We start from the raw sequence: 26410 nt of genomic DNA, 5'->3' as shown, positions 1-26410 counted from the left end.
CCACACGCCAGCCTTCCTTCCTGTCAGGGATCCGCCCCCTCAGGTGGCCACAGCCAGCCCTCCAGGTCTGAATCCAGTCCTTTCTTCAGGAATGTGGGGCCTGCTGGCGTGATGCCCTAGCACGCTGAGAAGCAGGGAGCATTCATGGCTTGTGGGAGTGATTCAAAACAGGAAAGAAAAGAGAAAAGGGGTAGGAGGAACAGTGTGGTGGTGGCACAATTCCTAGAGATTCAGAGAAAGATGTTCCCCAGGCACCTCAGACTCAACATTACCAAAACTAAAATCATTTCTGCTCCTTCCTGTATAGGTTCATCATCTCCCATCCAGCCTCCACCTTCTCCCCCAAAGTCCTAGATCCAGTTGGGTCCCAGATCGCAAAAGTTTTGCCTCAGAAACGTCTCTCTTTCCTCATTTTTCATTTCTCTCCTTTAATTGTTGCTATCAACTCTCCCTTGGATTGAATAATCTGCAGTCTCCCCATCCAACCTCCAACCCCATCCCAGTTGATTTCTAGTGCCCAAACTCTCCATACTGCCACAACAGTGGTGTTTTGAAAGTCACGATCCAATCATGACACTCCCTACTTAAAAATGGTCCTTGGCTCCTGTCGTCTAGGAGATAAGAAGCTATTCCATTCAGAGGAGTATAGTCTGCCTCCAACTCCCCTCCCCATTCTTCCAACTCCTCTCCTATCCAGACATACCCTTGCCCAAAGCCAGAGCAAATGACTTGTTGTTCTTCAATGTGTACAATTCCACATCTCTAAGCCACAGTCCTCATTTAGCAAACATTGTGTTGCTCATTTACCCAATCTGTTCAACAAGTATTTGCTGAGCACCTACTATGTGTCCTAGGTACCAGAACAATAGCAAGGAACCAGTCCAGGTCCCTGCTCTCAGAAAGCTTGGATGGGAAGGCAAAGACAAGTCTCTCTGTCTCCATCCATCTCTCTCTCTCTCTCTCTCTCTATATATATATATTTATATATATATACATATATATAATACTATCACTTATGATGGTGAAGCTAATGCATAGAATTACGACGGGGTGATATGATAATATGATTGTGCCTATGATTGTGATTTGGTTTAGGAGATAAGAGAATCTTGCTTTTGGGGCGCCTGGGTAGCTCAGTTGGTTAAGCCACTGACTTTGGCTAAGATCATGATCTCATGGTTTGTGGGTTCGAGCCCCGCGTTGGGCTCTGTGCTGACAGCTCAGAGCCTGGAGCCTGCTTCAGATTCTGTGTCTCCCTCTTTCCCTGCTCACATTCTGTCTCCCCCTCCTTCAAAAATAAATAAACATTAAGAAAAATTAAAAAAGAATCTTGCTTTGAGGAAGAAACTCTTAAGCTGCAAACTAATGATAGGATAGGCAGATTCATGGAGAATGTGCCTGAGTAGAAGACACAGCTATGACAGTGTCCTACCAGGAAGGAGCTCACTTGGTGATACAGTGTGGCTGGAGGTGTAGAGGGTGCTGGGGAAAGTAGGGTGTGGGGGGACAGGGTTGGAGAGTGAGCAGGAGCAGTCAGACTAGGAGGAATTTACAGGCCACGGTGTGAAATACAGATTTTCCTCAAAGTGTAACAGGAGCCATGGTGTCTTGGAAGAAATGTACATTGTTATCTTTGAAGGGCTCCTTTGGCTTCCTTTGCCATACAGCCACCTTGTTGAAGCCTTCTTTGGTAATTTCAAGATGAATCCACTGTTCTCTGTTCCCATAGCATTTTGTCCACACTCCATGCTGGGAGTGGAGCACGTATCACATCTTATTGCAAGAAGTAGCTTACAACACCTCCTTCAAGATGGCAGCCATGTCATAATCTTTCTGGTCCAGTGTCTGTTCTGTATTAGGCACTCAAGATTTAAAAAAAAAAAAAGCAAAACTTTTTTAATGTTTATTTATTTTTGAGAGAGAGAGAGAGACAGAGTGTGAACGAGGGAGGGGCAGAGAGAGGGAGACACAGAATCTGAATCAGGCTCCAGTCTCCGAGCTGTCGGCACAGAGCCTGATACGGGGCTCAAACCCACCAACCATGAGATTGTGACCTGAGCGGAAGTCAGCCGCTTAACCAGCCGAGACACCCGGGCGCCCCTAGGCACTCAAGACTTTTTTAACGGAAACAGAATTGTAGGTTGTCTCTGAAGACCCAATGGAGTTACAGACAGAATGTGGACAAACACCGAGGACAGAAGTATAGATCCTTCTTTACCTAACCCTTGGCTTCCATCGGTGTAGGACCACGCATGGAAAACTGTCATCTTGGGTATGACTGAAAAAAAGTCCTGGGCGCTAGTAAGCGGTACCTCAGATAGATGCTGACCCTTCTTGCTGATGGTGCTGGTTTCTCCTTCCATCAGAATAATGAAGGAAGTGGCAGGGGGGCTGACATGTAAAGATCCCTCAGTTTAGTTATGGAATTAGAGCATATTGTAACCGACAGCCATCTTCTCATTGCTCCTTAAAGTCAGTGGGTATCCTCACCATTCATCTGTTGCCCTACCATATGCCAGGCACTAGCTGAACACTGGGGAATAACACTAAAACCAAGTCAAAGGGGCTTCCAGGACAGTGGGAGGAGTAAACAGGAGAGGCAGCCATTATTATAGAGTGTGGCTAATGCCAGGAGAGGGGTGTGCACAGTGTCCCAGGAGGGCCAAGGAAGAGGTCAGGGAAGGCTTCCCTCAGCTGATCCCTAAGCTAGAGGAGAGCAGGGGTGGAGGTAGAGAGTAGACAGACCGCTGGGGATTCAGGATGCTCTAAACTGTCTGGATCACAGATTTGAGAAGTAGGGTGGGGAGCTTAGGGTGTTAAGGGAAGTAGCCCCAAACATAAAGGGCCTTTGCACAACAGGGCTAAGGAATGTGGAAGTAGAACTTTTATCCTGAAGACAGTAGGGATCTACTGAGAGATTTTAGCAAGGAATGATGGTATAGAAAGCCCATTTGGGCTCATTATGGAGAATGGGCCAGAGAAGCGGGGTCTAACACCAGTGAGAAGGCTTTTGCAGTAATGTAGGCAACAAAGATGATGCTGGCCTAAACTAAGGAAATGGTGGCAGGCATGGAAAGAATGGAATAGAAATACCAAGAGGGGAGCCTGGGTGGCTCAGTCGGTTAAGCGTCCGACTTCGGCTCAGGTCATGATCTCACAGTTTGTGGTTCAAGCCCTGCATCGGGCTCTGTGCTGACTGCTCAGAGCCTGGAGCCTACTTCAGATTCTGTGTCTCCCTCTCTCTCTGCCCCTCCCCTGCTCATGCTCTGTCTCTCTCTGTCTCACAAAGGAAGGAAGGAAGGAAGAAAGGAAGGAAGGAAGGAAGGAAGGAAGGAAGGAAGGAAGGAAGGAAGGAAGGAAGAAATACCAAGAAACAACAGAATTTGGCAATTCATTGGATGGAGGCATGAGAAAGAGAGATGTGGAGGAGGGCTGCCAGGTTCTGGCTTGATTCACTGGATGAAACAAGACCCAATTGCCCAAGGTAGGGGCCATAGGGAGGCAGCAGGTTTTGGTGTAGAGAAATAAAATGCCAAATTTGATTTAGGACCTATAAAGATAAGATTACCTGTGGGACTTCCAAATAGAGATGCCCAGGAGGCAGTTGAAATTTCAGGTCTGGAGCCCAGGAGATAAAGATCTGGGCCAGAGATTAAAATCTGGGAGTAATCAGGGTATAGGTGATAGTTGAAGCCAGAGGAGTAGATGCAATCCCCTAGGAAGGGTAAACAAGAGATAAGAGAACTGAGGTTGGGTCTCTTGGGAACTATGGGCTCAGGAAGGAGACTGAGAGAGAACGGCCATGTGGTGAAATGGTGGCGAAGGGGGACATGGCGAGGACTTCTCTTACATACCCAGCTTAATATGACATAAAGTGGAGATGAGAGGCAAGTAAGGGATGATTCAGGAAGTGAAAGTGTCACACAGATTAGGAAAAACATCCCTACTGACTAGTGAATAGTATTTGTTATTTTCCTTTTTTTTTTTTTTTTTAATTTTTTTTTTTTTCAACGTTTATTTATTTTTGGGACAGAGAGAGACAGAGCATGAACGGGGGAGGGGCAGAGAGAGAGGGAGACACAGAATCGGAAACAGGCTCCAGGCTCTGAGCCATCAGCCCAGAGCCCGACGCGGGGCTCAAACTCACAGACCGCGAGATCGTGACCTGGCTGAAGTCGGACGCTTAACCAACTGCGCCACCCAGGCGCCCCTTGTTATTTTCATCATACCAATTACCATGGGTTTTAAGCTCATTAAAAAAAATTTTTTTTTTAATCTTGAATTCAGGGGCACCTGGCTGGCCAGTAGGAAAAGCATGCAACTCTTGATCTTGGGGTGGTTGAGTTCAAGCCCCACGTTGGGTATGGAGATTTCTTTAAAAAATAAAAATAAATAATAAATAATAATAAAATCTTGAATTCTTGGTGTTGAGTGGATTGTTTCTAAGATGGACACAACAACCCGTTTCACTCCATGTAACCTTTTCCAGTGTGACTTTGCCATTCCTGCGTTAATAGCCCCCTTGAATGGGGGCTGGCTCTGTGACTCACTATGACCAACAAAAATCGGGGGTGGTATGGTAGGACTTGGTGCCTAGGTCTTTTTATTTTTTGTAATAATTTTTTAAAACATTTATTTATTTATTTTGAGAGAGAGAGAGAGAGAGAGAGAGCAAGTGAGCTCATGGGAGGGGCAGAGAAAGGGGGAGAGAGAATCCCAAGCAGGCTCCACAGTGCAAAGCCCAACCTGGGGCTTGATCTCAAGAACCATGAGATGACGACCGGAGCTGAAATCAAGAGTCGAACGCTTAACTGACTGAGCCACCCAGGTACCACTTGTGCCTGGGTCTTAAGAAGACTTGGGAGTTTCCATTTGCACCCTCTTAGAAACCAGCCATTTGGCAGAGGCATTTGGGCTGAACTACTGAAAAATGAGAGAACATTTGAATGGAGGAGGTGGAAACCAAGGCACCCCAACTGACAGCCAGGCCCAAGACTCCAGATGCATGAGCAGACCCACCCAGGGCCCTCCAGCACCAGTCACACAGGCCCAGGTGACCCAGCCTGGAGCAGAGATGAGTTCTCCTCGAATTCCTGACCCACAGAATTAGGAATGATAAATGAAAGGGCAACCCATGTAGCGTTTCCTGCCTCCTCTCCACCAGGCAGGCACTACCCCGCCCCCCAACTCTGCATACAGGACTGTCCCTGGGTTTGGGTGGGTTTGCTATGCCACAAGAAATAACTGAAACAGTGGGTGTGTGATTGTATCAGCTCTGGAGTGACAGCCAGTTTTCAAAATATTCATCTTATTAAAAAAAAAAAAAAAATCTCAAGCAGCTGGGAGAAAACCCCAGGAAGGAGGACTAGAAGAACCGATGAAGTAGGAAAGGAAGAACAATTAGAGTAAGAAATAACTTGGGAAAATGGGAAGTATGTAGATCTGGAAGAAAAATATACCCCCGACCTTCCAAGCACTGTACTGAGCACTCTGCACTGGAAATGAACATGTAACGGGAAGGAAGGGAGTTCACTTTGATGGAGGGCCTGCTATGTACCAGTTGCTGCCTGGTTCATTGAGAATATGGGGGACTTGATTTGACCCACTATATAAAGTCCATGGTATAGCATAGCACGTTATGTTAGATTTTTTTGTACACAATTAAATTTTTTCCCACTTTCCATTCTGCTCTTTTTTATCTTCCCAAGAGGTATGAAGCTAGTTACGCGGTTAAGTGACTCTGCAAGGTTCCAACTAGCAGTAAACTATAATTGTTAAACATTTTGATTTTTACAAAGTGAAAATAGGCTTACTGCTTTTTTTTAAAAACAAAAGTAGTACATGCTGATCATACAAAGGAAAAAGAAATGCAAAAAGGAATAAAAGATGAAAATCTCCTGTAATTCCACTCCCCAGAATTAATATTATTAATGTATATATTTTTTTTCAGACTCTTTTTCTCTGCCCTGCCCTCTCACTTTCCCCTCTCTCTACAGAATAAAATGTGCTATTTTGTAACCTGATTTTTTTTTAAACTTAATCTATCATGGACATCTCTCTGTGCATCGATAATTATCAAGGTAGAATTCTTACAGCTTACATAAAAGTCTGAGCCTCCATTTTCTCTGGATAGTGCAGTCACTAACTTACCTTTTCAGACTTCAGAATCTTGGTAATCTTGGTTAATGTCATGGGTATGAAGAGAGGGGTGTTCCTTTTCAAAGGCCAAACATCTTCCAGCTTCTTTGTGAATTATAACTGAGATCATGACACAAACCTGCAGAAAGGTAAGTGACCAAGGAAAGCTATAGTTAATGGTCCCTCTGTCCAACAAGTGGCATGCATTTTTAACTGAAATCTTCTGAATGTTGAGAAGATCTTCTAGAATAACAGAAGGGTCATAAATGGTCTCCCTTGGAGTTCTTCAGCCCTCACTCCCATCAAGCCTGGCTATGCAATGGAGTACAATCTTCTCAGGAAATCCTTTGTTTCACCCCTGAAGACAAACTTATAGGCCACTTTGGTTTTATGTGCTGTGTTGCTGACAAAAAAAAAAAAAAAAAAAAAAAAAAAAAAAGACATAAAACAAATATAGGGGGTGACCCAAACCAACCAAAAACAGCCTGGGGATGTGATGGTTTCCAAAGTTTGACATAGTCCTTTTACAGTTTAGTAAAGCCTATGAGTTCCTTCTCAGAATGATATTTTCAAGTTCATAGATGAAATTTGTAAAATTACAAAGTAAACTATTATATTGATAGTTATCAAAATATCAACAAATAAAGTTGTAATTTAGCAATATAGTGCCCTTTTCTGAACATATTCAACAACAGGATCTAGTGTGGGTCTAATACCTAAAGTACTGGAGTCAAGAAGAGCTGGAACAAGATTTCGAGATGTGCAACAGTTGCAACTCAGTATGGGAATATCTGTGATTTCTATTAGTTACAAAGTCACAGGTCCTGCTGATGCTACTGTGGGTTTGTTTCCTTTAGTTAGGGTGGAGATGATGCTAAGTTCCCAGACTCCTGAATTCTCCCCACAAATGCTTTGGGGATCTGGGGAACCCCAGATTAAGCAACCCCTGCTTGGCTTGCTTTTAAGAAGGAAAATGGAACCTGGTAGACTTTGCTCAAGGGAGGGACCCACTGGTATCTCCATCTACTTCACACTCGGTGAGATCAGGCTGCCCCTCTTAGCTCAAAGCTGCAGTGCAGCAGGAGGGGGATCAAGGCCGCACAGCAGGGAGTACTTCTTGGTCTCAGTGGCCGTTAACATCCCTGAGGAGACCGGGAGGCTTCACCTCCACTCCACTTTCTTTTGGTCCTGAAATGAGCTCTTCCTGGGTGGTTTCCTTTTGGACTGAGGGAAAATGGGCATGGGGAGAAGGGGGCTATAAATAAAGTATGACCTTGAGATGCAGTTGCAGAGTCTGAAAATCTGTTTGCCTTGGGCTCTTCTGATACTCTTGGGCTAGTCCCTTTCACCTGCCAAGCCTCAGTTTCTTCAACTGTAACAGGGGAGGTACGTAACAACTATGCCCAAGGAAATCAGGGGTGTTGGGAAGAGTTTAGATGAGACAATCTATGTGAAAATATTTGGCAAAGACTGAAGCAGTGCTAATGTGCACAGAACCCATTGGCGATCTTGCCAAAGGCAGATTCTGATTCAGTGGGCCTGGGGTGGTCCCCAAGATTCCAAATCTCTAACCGTGTCCCGGGTGACGCCTAAGCTGCCAGTCTGAAGATCACATTCTGAGTAGCCAGTACTCTACAAATGTTCATTGTTACTATTTATTGTCACTGTAATATTCCACCCAACCTTCAAGGGGAATGACAGCTGAAGACAGGGAGGGAGACAGAGCTCACCAAGTGAGGCCAGGCTTCTGCTCAGCAGGACACTCTGATCTCACAGCTCTGCCTCTTCCCCGCCTCCCGCGACCAGCCATGGCAGAGACCGGCCACGACCAAGTCAAACCACATTTCAGACCAAATCAGCACCAACTAACCAAACATGGGAAGAAGGAACAAATACCGAAGAGGACATTTGAACAAAAAAGGAAGTATATGTACAAAATAGTTTTTATTTGTCACACTAAACATCTCCCAAACCTCTCAGAGAATACATATATATATTGCATCTTTTGGTTTTGCAAGTCAGATCCGTTCCTGCACAATTCTTCTAAAGCAGCCCCTTTCTCACGGTACCCACAGGTGAAGAGCTTTCGCCAGCTCCCTAGGACCTACTGCATCTACCTGAGCTCTGCCTTTGCATGTCTAAGAATGGTCAATGTCAGAAGGGAGAAAATGGTGCAGGTGAGAATACAGAAGATGGAACTCTGGGGCACTGTTGGAGGGAGTCTCAACTGGTACCACCACCACTCAGGAAGGTCATCTGGCAGTTGTTGAGCTCCAGCATGCGCATGCCTTATGGTCTGTGGGAAAATGCTAGAATACATATATTCGTAGGAAATTCTCCCGCAGACTCAAGGATGTTTACAGGGTAGCTGAATGTTGGAAGCAGTTTAGATGCTCATCATAGAGAAGGGGGTGAGTAAAATATGGCAGATGTGCGCTGTTGAAACTAAATCCAGGGGCGCCTGGGTGGCGCAGTCGGTTAAGCGTCCGACTTCAGCCAGGTCACGATCTCGCGGTCCGGGAGTTCGAGCCCCGCGTCAGGCTCTGGGCTGATAGCTCAGAGCCTGGAGCCTGTTTCCGATTCTGTGTCTCCCTCTCTCTCTGCCCCTCCCCCGTTCATGCTCTGTCTCTCTCTGTCCCAAAAATAAATAAACGTTGAAAAAAAAATTAAAAAAAAAAAAAAAAAAAAAAAGAAACTAAATCCAGAAGTGTCAACCAGATGCACATTAACAACATTGATGGATCTTAAAACCTAGCATTAAGGGAAAAAATATAGGAAACAGAACACGTTATCATCAGAGCACATTATCCTTTCTGTAAAGACACATTGGCATAAAAATAATACACCTTTTGTAAGAAGGCATGCATGCCCATATAAAGATATATTAAACATATTAGAGTGGGTGCTACGGGAGCAAAGAAAAATAGAATCAGGGTTTGGAACTAAAAAGAAAAAATAGGGAAGAATCTTGCGTAGGTTAATGACAAATTGCTTAAAAATTGAGTTTTTGAAAATTTCTTCACCTGGGGTAAAGACCAAAAAGATAAAAGCACACGGGGCGCCTGGGTGGCTCAGTCGGTTGAGCGGCCGACTTCGGCTCAGGTCACGATCTCACAGTCCGTGAGTTCGAGCCCCACGTCGGGCTCTGTGCTGAAAGCTCAGAGCCTGGAGCCTGTTTCAGATTCTGTGTCTCCCTCTCTCTCTGGCCCTCCCCCATTCATGCTCTGTCTCTCTCTGTCTCAAAAATAAATAAACATTAAAAAAAAAAAAAAGATAAAAGCACACAAAACCCCCTAAAACTCTCCTCTACCACACGTATAAAGGCTTTACAATCCAGCCCCACACGACCTAACCCAAAATTAGCTCCCCGTTTCAGGTGCCATGTTCTTCACTGTTACCTCACAACAGATCACAACATACCCTCTTTGCCGTCATCTTGGCTGCAGTCAAATTCTTTTCATCGAAGCTTCTTGCTACATTCACCTTCAAGTGGTCCCTAGCAGGCAGGGTCTGGGCCCCAAAGTGATGTGGCCAACTTCAGCCAAAGATGTGTTAGGGTATGTTAAGTCAGGGGGTTTGCTTTCCTGAGGTTTGGTGACACCACCGATTTGACAGAGAACCTTAGGAAGTCATTTATTTTATTTTTTATTTTATTTACTTACTTTTAAGTAGGTTCCGTGCCTACTTGGGGCTGGAACTCACAACCCTGAGATAAAGAGTCAGATGCTCCCCTGACTGAGCCAGCCAGGTGCCCCGATTTTATTTTTATTTTTTAAGTAAGGAAGTCATTTAATCGTGCGTCTTTCTCCTGCATACACATCACACAGCACAGTTATCTATAATTCAAACATCTCTGTTTTCCATTAGACTATAAACTCAGGGAGGGTCGGAACTTTATTTGCCTGTGTCCACTGGCCAGAAGTGATCACATAAGGGGCACCTCCCTAATAAGCTCTGAGAGATGGCTTCCCTGGGCCCCTAAGACAAAAGATGGAGCAATCTGGCCTCTAATTAGCTTCCGCACCTAATTCAAAACTGTAATTGGTAATAGTTTGTATTACGCTTCGTATTATTGTTCTAGAATAAGCCACAGATTTAATACATGATAAGGAGAGTGTTGCTCAAGTTCTTGTGTCCTGAGGCATTAAAGTACCATCTCTACTTTGCTGTCCTTCAAGAAACTGTGGCATGAATGCTCCAGAAATGGACTGGATAAAACTAAAACAGAGTTTGAATACCGTTAAGACGAACTGCCGGAGTCCTATGGTTTGGGATGGAAATCCAAATCGCTTGAAACTGCGGGTGAAAGCCCATGCAGGCAAGGAGTGGGTATTCCTCAGTGGGCCCGTACACCTTTCAGAGAAGTGGAAGCTACTTTCTGCACGTGCAGTCAGCTCCGGGGTGCACAGGGCCAGCGGGTCGGAATTTGTCTGGTTGGAGGTTCGCTGGAAAGCCTGCACTTCCGCTTTCGGAGTGGCGGGAACCGGAAGTAGCTGCCGGAACCCCCCTCCTAAGCAACAGGTTATTGTTACAGAGCATCATGGGAATCCCCCAGCCTACTGCGGACCGCAGTGGGCCTGTCCTGATTGATTCATTCTCCAGGAGGCGGGGTCAGAGCTTCTGAGAGACTGGCCGTGATGGCCTTTGGAGGTGGAGCTTGCATACCCTTATGAGCCACGTGAGCCTGAAGCCCAGCACCGCAAGGGCTTGGGCTTCGGGAATAGGCTTGTCTCCTTGTGCTGATCACTTTTCTCAAAAAGAGATTAATTTTTTAGGTCTGCTTTTTTCACCACGGCTCCTCTTGTGGTGGGATCCAACACTCATTTTTACGCACGCAACTAAGGGGGGGATGTAAAGGCCGTCTCACAGCTGAGGGCAGAGCAATTAGGTAGTGAAGCGGGTTGGTCCAGCGCCTGGTCATGCTCCCATTATCACAGCAGTCCACAGTTCTCAGCTCCAAAAGTCATTGTTGTTTGCTAGGACTTGGGTGGTTAGTTTCTGCTGCCTGTTGCTCCAGGAGAGAATCCAAAGCCTGAGCATACGCAGAATATTTAAACTTAAATTTGGGTATACGGCTGCTGCTAGGGTGGCATTGGTTCTGTGCTACATTCGGCTTTGAAATTCAACATCTGTCCAGTGTAAGCAAGTGAGGCGACTAGGTGCCCGCTGCTCTGTGGTCACACAGCCCACCTTTCGAGCATTAGGCTTTGACAATTATTGGGATATGACAACACTAGAGAAGAACTAGGATTAATTGGGAGAGAAAAGTGGAAGGTTGTGAAAGACTGTGGTGCTAAGTGACATAGGTCCTTTTGCACGAGCAAAAATTAGGAAAGATCAGGATCTCAACCTTGGCTGCATGTTAGAATCACCTGGGAGCTCTTTAAAATCCCCAGTTCAGCCGTACTCAAGACGAATTAAGTCAGAGTTTCTGGGGATGACACCCAGACATCAGTAGTTTTAAAAGCTCTCAGGTGATTCCAATGTGCAACCGAGGTTGAGAATCACAGCTCTATATTCAGGGGACTTGGGTCTTGATTCTAATTGAGCCATTAAGAGCAAGTGTAGTCTGGGGAAAGTCACATGTCCGCAATCTCTTTAGTTTTCTTACCTATGAAATGGGGGGATCGATTCCAAACGTATTTGACCAAAAGCAACACAATTTTGACCCTCAGGGACCATTTTGTAAAATGGTTTTCTAGGTTTGAAGTTCTAAGAACACAGTCAAGCAGCGATTCAGAGTCAAGTTGAGGCTCAAACTCTGAGGTGCCTTGAAGTATCTGATTTGAATGTCGCGATCTACTTCACGCTCACCCTACAAACTCTTCCAGTGAAAGTCTGGGAAAAGAACCCAGGTAACCTTCTAGGGCTTTCCCTAGTAAGAGGAAATATCTTTCTCCCTCCATGGCACAAGACTTTAAAGAAAGGACAGTGGGTCTGTTTGTCTCACATTGCTACTTAGCTGAAGAATTAGGCTACTACTGAGAAAGTTCTCTAGTGCTCACTCATACTCCCTCTCTTTCTCTTGCCATATCTGGGGATAATTGCTGCCAGGCAAGGACATTTAATATGAATCCACTTAATAAGAGAATCATGGTTTGGTAATGGGGTGGGGGGAGCTTGACTGGAAATTCATACTGAAAAATGAAACTGAGTGATATTAAAACATGCTTTCTTAGGTTTAACAAATCTAGGTTATAACTGAAAATGTGCACTAATTCTCAAAGAATGAATTATACGTTACTTTTCTCAGCATACATTTCCTGACAAAATTATATACTGTAACATCTTTCACTTTACTTGGCTTTTAAAGCACTATCACAGAAGAGGCCAGGTTTGGGGTTTTGTTTGTTGCTTTTGCAATATATTTAAGAGTTTATCGATTTTTCCTAAAGCTTCTCTTTATCCTTTGATATTAAATCGTTTGCTTCTGAAGGGCTTATATGGCACACCTTTCTCAGAGTGGCTTCTCAATTGTAAACTGGTTTAAACATGCCACATCTTTATTTACCGATGTCTTTGCTTGAGATGCAAGCAATTCTCCAATATTATTTTGGCAACTTCATGAAATCCTGCATCTTTCGCAAGTTTGGCAGTTTTACTATATTATATTTCCTAACTTTTTTAAATAGCAAGAGATTGACTCACACAGACCTACTTGGTAAGACAGGAGTGTTAGCTGAGAAACGTTTTAGTAGGGACCAATGTTATAAGTGATTTGTTTATTAAAAAATATTTTCGGGGGCGCCTGGGTGGCGCAGTCGGTTAAGCGTCCGACTTCAGCCAGGTCACGATCTCGCGGTCCGTGGGTTCGAGCCCCGTGTCAGGCTCTGGGCTGATGGCTCAGAGCCTGGAGCCTGTTTCCGATTCTGTGTCTCCCTCTCTTTCTGCCCCTTCCCCGTTCATGCTCTGTCTCTCTCTGTCCCAAAAATAAATAAACGTTGAAAAAAAAAATTAAAAAAAAAAAAATATTTTCACTACTCAGTTCCCTAACTTCAAGGAATTGGATAATGGAGACTTGAATAATTATAAATATACATATAAATACTTACCCCATATATCCCCATATATACACAAAAGAGGAAACTGTATACTGTAAAGTATATGCTATTTAAACAATACATAAGTTACATAATCACAATAACATAAGTTATTGTAATTTGTGCCGCTATGGAATTAGGCAATGTCACTATTTCTGTACTTAGAGAAGCGGGGATGTTAACCAACTTTTGGTTTCTAAACTCAACAACTTACCTCCCCCTACTCTACCGCTGGCAATTTTCATAGACGTTTAGTAATTTCTGGAAGGAGGCCTTTTTTAATTTTTTTTTAAGTAGGCTTTACACCCAATGTGGAACTTGAACTCACGACCCCAAGGTCAAGAGTCACGTGCTCTACCAACTGTGCCTGCCAGGCGCCCCTCTTTCTAGTAATTTCTCTAGCTGTTTAATAACTGTGTCCTGAGAAAGAAACTGCCCGTCTAGTTTTTATGCATTATAATGCTAATAATAATCTCTCACACTCATTGAGCCGAGGCTCCCTTTCGAGCACCTTCCCATATTTGCTCATTTGGTATTTACAGCAGCCCTGTGACTGAGGTGCATAATGCCCCCTCCATTTTGTAAATAAGTTCACGTGCACGCTCTATGTTGGTAACTACCTGTTGAAACAACTGGGACTATTCTGGAACAGGTCTTCAGAGGTAGAAATCCTTTCTCCTTAATCCAGTCTGAAAAACATTTCCCCGGGCCCTCCACAGAAGATAAGTCCGTCCAGATAAGGTAGAGAGCTTTCTAGCCCACACCATCACAGGGTCCTAGACCTGGGTGGGACCTCCTCTGACCTCAGCTCGGACCCATCTCAGCATCTTGACGGGTGACACTTCCATCCCCTGATTCAATCCTTCAGTGTTCGGGTGCTCACAGCAGCTTCAACAGCACTTTGTTTTTATTTTTCTTTGAAAATAATTGTTCAAAAGTGTTTCCTTGTGCCAAATGGATGTCTTCCTTCCTGAAGCTCCCATCCCCACTAATCCCAGTTCTGCCACGGTGGGCTTCCTCCCCCAGACAAATAGAATTCCTTTGCTGTGTGGATGCCTCTCATAGATTTGAAGCATCTTATCACCTGAACTGTGGTGAGAAGCTTCCTCCCGTGTGTGCACATCTCAATCATTTTTTTCAGTAGGCTGTAAACTTAGAACCAGAGCTTTTTCTGGCACTGGGCATCGATTAATAAAGTGACTTAGGACCTATTAAGTAACGGTTAAACACAGGCCAATAAATGACTTGTAAAAGTGTTTGCAAAATCTCACGATTGGTGAGATCAAGCCCCATCAGACTCTGCGCTGAGAGCACAGGGATGGTCTCTCCCTTGGGATTGTCTCTCTCTTTCTCTCTGTGCCTCCCCCCTCTGCCCCACTCATGTGTGCTCTCTCTCTCTCTCTCTCACGAAATAAATAAACGTTTTTTAAAAATGGTTCAGGGGCGCCTGGGTGGCTCAGTCGGTTAAGCGGCCGACTTCGGCTCAGGTCATGATCTCGCGGTCCGTGAGTTTGAGCCCCGCGTCGGGCTCTGTGCTGACCGCTCAGAGCCTGGAGCCTGTTTCGGATTCTGTGTGTCTCTCTCTCTCTGACCACCCCCCGTTCATGCTCTGTCGTTCTCTGTCTCAAAAATAAATAAACGTTAAAAAAAAAAAAAAGGTTCAGATGGTAAATTTTATGTGTATTTTCTCACAATAAAAGATTGGGGAGAAAAAAGGAAAAAAGCATACCATTAAATGCGTTTCAGCGTATATTAATAATCTAATAATGATTAATATTCAAATTAAATTAATTATCTAATATATACACATCAATAACAACTAACACACTAATAACCAATAAGCATAATAATCTAACCACCAATACTATGATCTACAATAACCTGCCAATCTACCAATATTATTATATCGATATAATTACTATATATTAATAATTAATATATCCATGCTAAATGATTATTAATAACCTAATTACTAATACTATGATCTAACTTCTATTAAATAAACACTTTTTATTTATTTTTTATTTATTTTTTTTCAACGTTTATTTATTTTTGGGACAGAGAGAGACAGAGCATGAACGGGGGAGGGGCAGAGAGAGAGGGAGACACAGAATCGGAAACAGGCTCCAGGCTCTGAGCCATCAGCCCAGAGCCCGACGCGGGGCTCGAACTCACGGACCGCGAGATCGTGACCTGGCTGAAGTCGGACGCTCAACCGACTGCGCCACCCAGGCGCCCCAAATAAACACTTTTTAAAACCAAAAGGGGTCACCCAGCTGGTCAGTAGGCGTGAGCCCAGGCACGCTGCTTTCTGTGCCTCACCTGCCTCTGCCTCCCCACCCGGCCCGGGGCTGTGGGAGGATGTGGCCACTCCTGAAGGCTGGGATCCAGTGCTCTCGAAAAGCTGGAGATTTGAGTCCTGATGAGAGCAGTAGTCCCCAGGCCTGGGTGCTCACGAACTGCTCCCAGGGAGTTCAAATACGGACCCCTGAGTTTAAAGATCCTGCTTTGGCACCTCTTGGGTGGGGCCTGGGAGTCATTATTTTCCAAACACTCATCAGATGTTTTGGATCATCCAGCCAAATTTGGCAACCACGCGGCTCGCTTGTTAGCGGGGGCCTTTGTCGTGAGCCTCACCTAATTCCAGGGACCTGCTTTACCGGACTTAGCTTCAGTTATGAAGCTACACAGCACACCAGGGTATATCTCTAGAAGCTGGAGGCTGGCACTTACCACTCGGTCACTTGACCAATGTATATTGTGCCCACCACGTACCTACCCATGCTGTGCCAGGAACAGAGAATGGCACGAGGGGCCGGAGCCCTGCTCTGACGGAACATGTTGGCTGACTCCCTCTCTCCTGCCCCCAGATTTCCATTATCCACCAGCCTTTGTTCCCTTGCGTTTTTTATTTTCGGGCTTGCCAAACTTAACCAGATCAGAAACTTCTTTCGGAGCTATATCTGGGTCCAATGCGTTTTGAGGGTGTCATTGCCTCCCGGACCCACCCCCCACATCCAGTTGCACACACCGAGTGTAAAGGCTTGCGCTTTATGCGATGTCTGTTAAATAGATTCATTCAGTCAGTCAACAGATATTTACACAGTGCCTACTGTGTGCCAGGCACGGTTGCAGGTGCCAGGGCTATGCTGAGGGGCGACATTTAGCAGGTGCCCTCCCTGGGGTCGCACAAGTCCAGGGCTGGAAATTGGGAGTGAGAGCCTCCTTTAATGCTCCGGGCGCCTCGTTTGCCCCTCCCTTGTCCTCACCCTATGAGATGCCAGAGATACAGCCATGAACCAAGCAGACTGGGATAAATGGATCCAGGCGAGCTCCCTTCCCAGGGTCTTTGTGAAGCTATGCGTGTTGCCCACCCTGAAGTCTTTTTCATTTGTGTACCATCTGCCTTCCCACCTAGACTGGAGTTGTATTCTCCCCCATCCTCCTCTGCTCATCCCACCTCCACAGGCATTCTGCCCGGGGTGGTGTTCTCCAGAATCTTGTCCCTGGCCACTTGAGTGGAATCCCCGGTGACTACTTAAAATGCAGTTTCCCAGTCTTGCCTATGGAGTCAGGTTCTTTGAGGGTGGAACTCAGGAATCTGTGTCACTGACAAGCTCCCTGGGTGGTCAAGGCACTTTACTAGTTGAGGATCTGCGCCCCCCCCCCCGCCCCCTCCGGCTCAATTTGTTCAGTCAGAAATGCTAAAACTGACCAGTAGTAGGAGAAGACAGGGTGAGAAGGGCATTTTAATGTGCCCTAATTCCTCTGTGACTTTGTTTGCAAAGGCAGCAAAGGCAGGCATGGGAAGGGAACAATTTGAGGGCTGTGTGCTGGCCTTGACTCTGACCCTGTGGAACTCAGCAGGAAGATCTTCTCTCAGCTCTGTTTTGCACCTTAGCTGGGCCACTCCAGGCCCTGCCCCATTCTCCTTTGAGATTCTCAAGCTGCCTGCCTTACCTCCCCAAGGAGAGAGAGGCTGGCACTCTCAGTAGCCTTGGAAGCTGGGTCAAAAGTTTCCGTGGTGCTGGGGAGGAGACAGGTGGGCAGGTATGTTCCCCAGGTGAGGATCTGAGAGCCCCAGGGCCAACAAGAACATGGGAGGGTCTGCAGGTCTGGTCATCCCTGACCTCCAAGGCAGGTGCCTATCATTTTCACTTGCGACACATAGCACTCTGCGTGGATGCCCACGCACTTCAAGGTGTCACAGGCATACTGTTTAATAGTGATCACCTGAATGAGATAAATCAATTGTGTGATTACCAGTAAACCCAGTTTGCAGGGTGGAGCATACCTCTGGCTTTCCCAATCCATCAGCCCCTTGGCAGTGTCTGCGTGAGATTTCTCCGGCTGTCCAGCCACACCCAGCGTCCTCAGAGAAGAGTTCAGGAGTGAATCTTGAGTCTGAATTTGAGAGGGTTCCGGCAGGGAGATGGGGGACCCATCAAGTCCAGCTCAGGAGGGAATTTGGGGTTGCGTCGAACATCTGGGTCACCATCTCAGTGTCCCTAAATGGCAGGTAATTGATAAGGGCTTCCAATAGGAGGTCATTTGAGTCGCATTGATTAATAACCTATTTATTTGCTTGTAAGGTTGAGGATAGTGGGTCTCAAGCTTTCGTGCCCATCAGGATCACCTATAGAGCTTACTGAAATAGGCACCCAGCTGCACCTTGGAATCTGGAGAGACGAGCCTTGGGAATTGGTCTTTTTATCAGCTCCCCAAGCAATTCAGCTATACCCGTGAGTCTCAGGACCACCGGTGCTTTGAACCGGGGACTTCTGCAGAGTTGGTTTCTTTATTAAAACCAGGAGGTTTATTAACCTTGTTGAATTGTTTCTTTATTAAAGAAGGTTGGAGCTGCCCTCACCCACTATGTTTTCTTCAAGCATGGCGGGGCTGCACTCTGGCGACTTGGCTGAAATGGAACTCCCTTTCCCAGACCCCCTCTCCCACATGGTTCCGAGTTAGATCTGGCCCATGGAGGGATTTGTTCAGGATCTGGAAGGTGAAACTGAAGCAGTGGCCATTACACTTGGAAGGTCATCGGGGTTCGATGTGGTGATAGGCAGATACCAAGGTGCCAGGGTCTCACTTGTCCTCACTCTCTTCCCCTCCACATCCTGCTCCTCTTCCTGACTGCTGATTCTAGACGTGACAGCAGTCCCAGGCTCTTCCTCAGATGCTTCGTGGCAGATCCACAGAGAAGGAACCCACACGGCCCCCCCCCCCCGCCCCCAAAGACCTCCTACAGGCTTCTCCATATGGTCCCTCCACAGTGGTGGATCTACTTAGTTTGCTTGACTAACAGCCTGGTGTCTCCTTCTCTGACCTTCAGGGCCTCCTCCTGTGCCTTCACCTCTCCAGCGTCTCCTTCAGAGGGAGGCTCATGCCTGTAATAAAACCCTTAACCAGAACCCACAGCTTCGGCTTCTCTGAGTGAACCCTTCCATGTAGATCCAAAGAAATGTCTGGATGTCCATTTAGATCAAAGGATATTAAGATGTGTAGACACCATGAAAGCAGCTAAAAGGTAATCCAGTCAGTCCTACCTTCCATGGTTATAGGGTAATGGAAAGATTACCTCTTTGGGCAGAGTTACTAAAAGTTACCCTTTCCTCCCTCCTGTTTTCCCCTTTAAGCCAGTTACCTTGTGTAAGCCACAACCTGCATAACTGTATACAGCGGCCCTGGGTACCTATTCTGCCCCTTAACGCAAAGAGTCCAGCCTCTACCTGCTTTCCTAGTATCATCAAGACCCAGCAGGTCACAAAACAACCTCACCAACATGTTTCAGGGAAGAATAGGGATTCTTTGCCTCATTGCAGAATGTTCTCTGCCCCCAGTGTTATGGGCAGCCATCCTTTCCTGACTACCCGTGTGAACAACCTCTGGTAGGATTCTGCATTTCCCCTCTCATGGTCCTCACTATACTGCAGTGTTGCTATTTATGTGATTATCTGTCTTACCCACTTGACAGGAAGCGAGCACCCTGAGGACGGGGTCTCTGATTTGGTCACCTTAGGATCCCCAGTGTCCAGCAGAGGATCTGGCACGGAGGAGCCCGCAACAAAAATATTCGTGGACGGAGTCAATGAGTCCAACAGAGCTAAAGGAAAACTCTTGTCTTCCTCTACTCCCTTTGGACACTAATCGAAAGTCCCAGGTGGTCATTTGTATTTCTGACCCACTGGCCATAAATCAGAGGTTTGTCTGCATGACCCTCTCCTCAGGTTCAAGAATTTCTCACAGAACTCAGGGAAACACTTAACACTTGCTGGCTTATTGTAAAGGATACAAAGAATACAGTGAACAGCCAGAAGAGGAAGTACACAGGGCAAAGTCTGGAAGGATTCCTATTGCAGGACCTCCTGCTCCTACGGAGCTGAGGCACATTATCCTCTCAGCACATGGAAGTGTTCACCAACCCAGAAGCTCTCCAAACCCCATAGCTGAGGGATTGTCATGGAGGTTCATCACGTAGGCATGATGGATTATTAACCCAACTCTAGCCCCTCGCTGCTCCCTGGAGGATGGGGGTGGGTCTAAAAGTTCCAAGCTTCTAATCATGGCTTGGTCTTTCGGGTGACCAGCCCTCATCCTGAAGCTATCCAGGAGCTCACCAAGAGTCACCTCATTAGGACAAAAGATGTTCCTGTCACCCAGGAAACCCGGAGGGACTTAGGAGCTTTGTCAGGAACTAGGGTCAAAGACCAAATATTAGAACAAAAGATGTCTTAGCATCTTTATCACTCAAGAGATTAGAAGGGTTTTAAGAGCTCTGTGTCAGGAACCGCAGGCAGAGACCAGATATATTTTTTTATTATGTCACAAGAGGTCACATCTGGTTCTAGAGCTAGGACTTTCTTGTCATGCTATGTCCTCATTCGAAAGGGTCTGGAACCAGGAACCAGATCTTTGCCTTCCTTTGAGTATGTGACTAGGGTCACACACCAAGACATAGGCCAATTACTGGGCACCATGGACCTTTCTGGTCTGAGGCCTTCATTGGTGCTTGGCTAATCTTGACTGATCACAGGCCACATCAGGGTTGATAAATACGTGGTGTAAGAGCCCCCACTCCATTCTCCAGAGCCCATGATTGCAAATCTATTATGATCCTTGAGCCTTCTTAAGACAACACCCCGGTTAGTTGCTGCCAATGGATCAGCGTTGCTACACTAGATAGAAGCCATTCTTCACCTTTGGGCAGCCTCTGAGAACTGTCTTTCTGTCACCTGGCATTATCAGGCATTAGTAGTTTTGTTTACAGGGAGGTCTTTACCAAAGGATACCAACAAGTGAAGCAGAAATCGAGTCGTACATAAATGGCCCCAAGTTTATCCAACTTAAGGAGCTAATAAATGAACCACAAGTAAACCATGTTTTCCCCAATGAAATGGAAAAGGCAAAAAGATGGTTTTGTGCGGATGATATAGTGCAACTTTAAAGTCGGGGTTGGATATGGTCTCAAATTCCTGGGGACAAGTCTGTCCCCACTGGGGGCTGTTTCACTGCAGAGACGTCCCTCCCAACATGCAGGCTGGTTAGTCCTGAATCCAGCATGGCTGTTAGGGGTCTCTGGACCCCACCCAGCTCTCTGCTCTGCGGTTGCCTCACTTCAGCTGCTGAGCTTGGCATTCGGCAGCAGTCAAAGCCCCAGTGTGTTGTTGTTGGGCGAGGCCAGGAGAGGAGGAGAGAAGATGTGGTGCAATGGAAGGAGGTGGATGGGAGGGGTGCAACCACTTGTCTTCTTGCTCTAGTTCTGCCACTTAGAAACCACGTGACCTGGGGTAAGTCAATAGTTTGGGCCTCCATTTTCTCATCTGTGAAGCAGGCCAGGGAAAGAGTAATTATTAGCTGCTTATATGTGTCTCATTGGGATATTGAGAACGTGAAATCAAAGGGAAATGGCTGATGTGAAAGCGCTTTAAGTTAGGGAGGGAAAGGCTTTGTTCTGTTCACTACTTTCTAGCACAGAGCCCGACCCATAGCTAGTGGGGTGGTCAGGAAAATGTCTTTTGAATGAATAAATGTGAACAAAAAAATCTTTCTCCCCTGGAGGTAGAGGGAGGGATGGGATCAGGAAGGAGTACACAGAAGACTTTAAAGGTGGTAGTGATATTCTATGTCCACAGAAGCATGGAAGTTATGTGCTTCATTAGTACTCTGTGTGTTTGCATGTTAAATATTCTTTCGTATGCAAAAACAAACTAAAAAATGGACTAAAGAGCTAACTGTAAGAACCGAACCCATAAAAATCCTTGCAGAAAGCACAAGCAGATATCAACGAGAGCAATGTTTTTCTGGACATGTCTCCAGAGGCAAGGGAAACAAAAGTAAAAATAAACTTTGGGGACTACATCAAAATAAAAAGCTTATGCACAGCAAAGGAAACAACCAACAAAACTAAAAGACGACCTACTAAATGAGAGAAGCTATTTGCAAATGACATACCTGATAAAGGGTTAGCATCCAAAATATATGAAGAACTTATACAACTCAACACCCAAAAACAATCTAAAAAATAGGCAAATGACATGGATGTTTTTCCAAAGAAAACAGAGATGGCCAACAGACCCATGAAAAGATGCTTAACATCACTCATCATCAGGGAAATGCAAATCAAAACTACCATGAGGTATCCCCTCACACTTCTCAGCATGGCTAAAATCAAAAACACAAGACACAAGTGTTGGTGAGGATGTGGCGACAAAGGAAACCTCTCGCACCATTGGTGGGAATGAAAACTGGTACGGCCACCGTGGGAGACAGTATGGAATTTCTTCAAAAAATTAATTTTCTTCAAAAATTAAAAATAGAAATACCCTAAGATCCAATGATCACACTACTGGCTATTTATCCAAAGAATACAAAAACACTAATTTGAAAAAATATATGTACCCCTATGTTTATTGCAGCATCACCTATAGCCAAATTATAGAAGCAGCCCAAGTGTCCATCAATAGATGAGTGGATAAAGAAGATGTGATACACACACACACACACACACACACACACACACACCATGGAATATTATTCAGCTATAAAAAAAGAATGAAATCTTTCCATTTGCAGCAACATGCATGGAGCTAGGGGGTATTATGCTAAGCAAATTAAGTCAGTCAGAGAAAGACAAATACCATATCATTTCACTTATATATGGAATTTAAGAAACAAAACAAACACAGGGTAAAAAAGAGAGAGAGAGAGAGAGAAGCAAACCAAGAAACAGACTCTTAGGGCGTGTGTGTGGCTCAGTCGGTAAGCGTCCGACTTCAGCTCAGGTCATGATCTCACGGTTCGTGAGTTCGAGCCCCACATTGGGCTCTGTGCGGACAGCTCGGAGCCTGGAGCCCGCTTCAGATTCTGTGTCTCCCTCTTTCTCTGCTCCTCCCCTACTCACACTCTGTCTCTCTCTCAAAAATACATAAACATTAAAAAAAAAAAAAAAAAAAGAAACAGACTCTTAACTGATGGTTACCAGAGGGGAGGTGGGTGGGGGGGATGGTGAAATAGGTGATGGTGATTAAGGAGTGCACTTGTCCTCATGAGCACCGGGTGATATATGGAAGTGTTGAGTCACAATATTGTACACCCCAAACTAATGTAACACTGGATGTTAATTATACTGGAATTAAAATTAAAAACTTAAAAAATATTCTTTTGTATGTATTCAACATCTCATTAAAGCACTTAAAAAATTAATGCAAAAAAAAATAGTAGAGAGAGAAAAGCCCTATGAAGTATCTTGCCAAAAGAAGATAGTATTATTCTAACTCTTGGTGTTGCTTCTGCACAAGCATTAAAATCATTCTGAGGGACCTCAATTCATCGAGGTCCTATGTTTGGGTCAAGCATTGTTAAAGAAAGAGGATTTCATGGAAAGAAGGTTATATCAGAAACCAAGACTTGGGGGGGATCTACTTTTTAAAGTGTAAGTATGTGGACTAATATTCTTTTCAGAATTCACTTTTGAAAGTTGGCTTTCACTCATGTGTGGGCCACACCTATGCCTCGTCAAGGTAAAGTGCAGGCAAGGGGTCATGTCTTTGCTTGTGCAATGGCCTCTGCTTTGCTTCCCCTTGCTAGTTCCTACATGTCATTCAGGACCTACCCCAGGTGTCATCCTTTCCAGGAAGCTTCTCTGAATCACCATGTTGGCATCCTGCCACGTTAGCACATGCCTACCAGTGGTTCTCAATCAGGGGTGACTTTGATCCCGAGGGGACACCTGACAACATCTGGAGACATTTTTGATGGTCATGACTGTGTGGGAGGGTATGGGGTATACCAGTGGTGTCGAGTGGGTAGTGAGTGCGTCATGCAATGCACAGCTCAGCCATCCCCACAACAAAGAATTACCTGACCCAAAATGCCAATAGTGCCGCTGTTGAACCCTTCTTGATGGTATGAAATTTTCTGTGTCTCACTGAGACCCAAGCTCATCCTGAGCAGTGACCATGTTGATTCAGTCTTTCATCCCCAGGACCAGCACACTGGTTGGATACACGCACACACACACACACACACACACACACACACACACAGGCAAAGTGCTTTGGGAGAACTGATCATTAAGTTGAACCAAATGAAGTTGCTGACATTCTACCTTTTTGACCAGAAAAACAGCAATTTTGTATGGTGCGGCCACAAATGTGGTTTAACCTAAATACTTTGGACTGAGTTGGGGGTGGTGATCAAACTTCACCGAGGAGGAGAGACACAGGAAGTATTTGTTTCAGATCTTGCTCCTTTGCTGCATAAAAGCAAGGACCAAATTTTTTACTTTGTATTTGTGCCCAGTCTTACTTCTTTGTATTGTCTCCCCGCCCCCCACCCCACATCATACCTCCCGGGACAGTACCTTGCATTTAGAAGGCACTAGTCATTTTCGTTGACTAGGGTTCGGGTAAGCTATTTGCACTTCAGGTTTGATTTTATCCTGGTCATTGCACTTCAGCCCCAGGGAACTCTGAAGAACAGTGTCTCTTGGCAAAGTATGCAGTTTTCCTGATGGCAACGGGCGCAAGAAACCATAGTCCCCCCAAATCATCCCACACCACAGCCTGTCAGAGGAGCCATAATGGAAACCGTCAGAAGCTAAAAGCCCAGATGCGTGGCTGGTGGCCATCTGTACGACCATGTGACTCTGGCGTGTCAGGCAGCACCACACATACCTAGCCCACGAGCCGTGGCAGTTACTCACCTCGTGTTTTGGAGCAGGTGCTACAGGATAAACATTTCAAAGCTGGACTCGGAACTTGGCACGGTCCCACTTCCAACCACATGCAAGCCAGAAAACTCTGGAGAACTGAACTGTTTATAAGGGTCAAACTTCAGCGAGTCTGATAAAGTTTGGCTCCAGGTGTCCATCTAGTCTCTTGGAAGAATTGCCCAGAAGCTCATTGCCGACCGGTTGGATGTCACCGGTAGTGTGCAGCCTCTGCTTGGGTATGGAATCTGGCCGTTCAGACAGAGCCCCACAGCTCAGAGGCTTGCAGCCAAGAAGATAAGCCCAGGGTAGCCCTGTAGGCTATCCAGTCATCTGCCAGCTGGACTCACTCTGGGCCACTGGTGGCCTCTGCAATGACATCAGACACCAGGAGCAAGACAGCCTGGAATCCAGCATGCTTCTCCTTTCCTTTCTGTGCAACTCCTAGAGAGTAGAAATGGCTCCTACCCTTCCAGATGCAATAGTCACCCCGGGGACATTTATTCGTGCGGATCTCAGATGTTTGGATTCCGTCCTGACCAGACTTTGTTTTCAGAGCCATGGATTAAACCACTTGATTCTAGCTCTAATAAGGCAAGTTCTAGGAATAGAGGATTGTTTTAAGTAAAAGAAGAATTCAGACTCTGAGACAGCATTTCCTTAGCTCTTTTCACCTAGGTATCTTTTTTGTTTTAACACTGGTTTGTGGGAAGAGGGTCTGTGGAAATTTGACAGACTGATGAGGATGGGCTCAGATTCTTTGGAATTTATCTGTGAGGTTCCATGAGGCGATAGGGCTGCCATTATTTCCCTGGGGAAACGTTTGAAGCCCCACACGTTTCCAGCATTTGCTATTGTAATCTCACTGTCCTCGAGATTTAAAAATCCTTTAACTGTGGCAATTGCTCCGTGTGGTCAGCCCTTCCCAAACGTACCCACCTTCTTCTTCCTCCTGCACAGTACGCTCTTGGTAGAACTTGCCATTGCTCCCTTAGGACGAGAGAATTTCATTGCTGCAAAACTGAGCTAAAATACTAATAAGGAAGACTTCATTTTAATTTGTGGTGTTGGACAGAGAGAAATACCCTCCTTAATCTTCATAATCTTACAACTCGGAAATGGAGCCTCATTTCTAGACACTGCATATTAAAGCCACCAATGTTTGCAGGGGCCATATTTGATTTCCCTCTTTCCCTCCCATGCTAGTAGGTATGATTAATGGTTGGTAAAGGACGGTGTGTTCCCGACATCATTTCTAGCTTTCATCTTTTGATACTTCTATTGCAGTAAGTATGAAACTTATGTAGAGTCCAAACCCATCGTTTGAGAAGTAAAATTAAATATCTTTCATGTTTTGTAAGATTTTCTGACTTGAGCAATGTCTTACAGTTAGAAAAAAAATACTTTAAAAAATCCTTCTATTCGTCTATAAAAGAGGCTCCTTAGAGTCCTATTTCATCATGTCCAGATTTTGTCGCAGTTAGTATTTAAAGCATTTCCTCCAAAGGTTATAGGGATAATTGTGGTGGTATGCTAGAGTTAGTTCCTATTAACTCTTGGGAGCCAAGTGTGTACCCTCTCTTCCCAACTCTGTGCTCAGTGACCTCACATTGGTAGCTTGAAATCAGCCCTGGAAGAGTATTTACACCAGGAAAATTGGAAAACGCTACAAATCAGGGCTTTTCCCCGCCCTGGAGAGCTGTTTTTAAGTACTTACTACTATTTCACTGAATAATTATCTCAAATATATAATTGTGGCTATGTTCCATATGTCATGATTTTTTAAGTTAGTTTAAGAAAATTTTGTTAATGTTTATTTCTATTTGAGAGAGAGAGAGAGAGCACAGGCGCAAGTGGGGGAGGGGCAGAGAGAGGGAGACAGAATCTGAAGCAGGCTCCAGGCTCTGAGCTGTCCGCACAGAGCCCAACACGGGGCTTGAACTCACAAGCTGTGGGATCATGAGCTGAGCTGAAGTCAGATGCTTAACCGACTGAGCGGCCCAGGCACCCCTTTTAA

General features: G+C 45.4%; 1 long non-coding RNA gene across 3 annotated transcripts; it reads right to left on the bottom strand.

Moving 5' to 3' along the window:
* Nucleotides 1-1606: 1606 nt before the first annotated feature.
* Nucleotides 1607-26142, bottom strand: LOC123585639. Of its 3 annotated transcripts, none has more exons than XR_006706332.1 (3): nucleotides 24388-26142; nucleotides 6151-6277; nucleotides 1607-1862 (listed from the first exon to the last, which is right to left on the bottom strand). It is a non-coding gene; the product is annotated as an uncharacterized LOC123585639 (long non-coding RNA). The 3 variants fall into 3 exon arrangements; XR_006706333.1 differs by lacking the exon at nucleotides 1607-1862 and adding an exon at nucleotides 2056-2391; XR_006706331.1 differs by lacking the exon at nucleotides 1607-1862 and adding an exon at nucleotides 3303-3715.
* Between the last annotated feature and the right edge of the window lie 268 nt (nucleotides 26143-26410).

The sequence above is a fragment of the Leopardus geoffroyi genome, chromosome C3, assembly GCF_018350155.1.
Source record: "Leopardus geoffroyi isolate Oge1 chromosome C3, O.geoffroyi_Oge1_pat1.0, whole genome shotgun sequence".
NCBI lineage: Eukaryota > Metazoa > Chordata > Mammalia > Carnivora > Felidae > Leopardus > Leopardus geoffroyi.
Note: the sequence above shows the minus strand (reverse complement) of the source record. Positions and strands in the feature narration are given on the sequence as shown.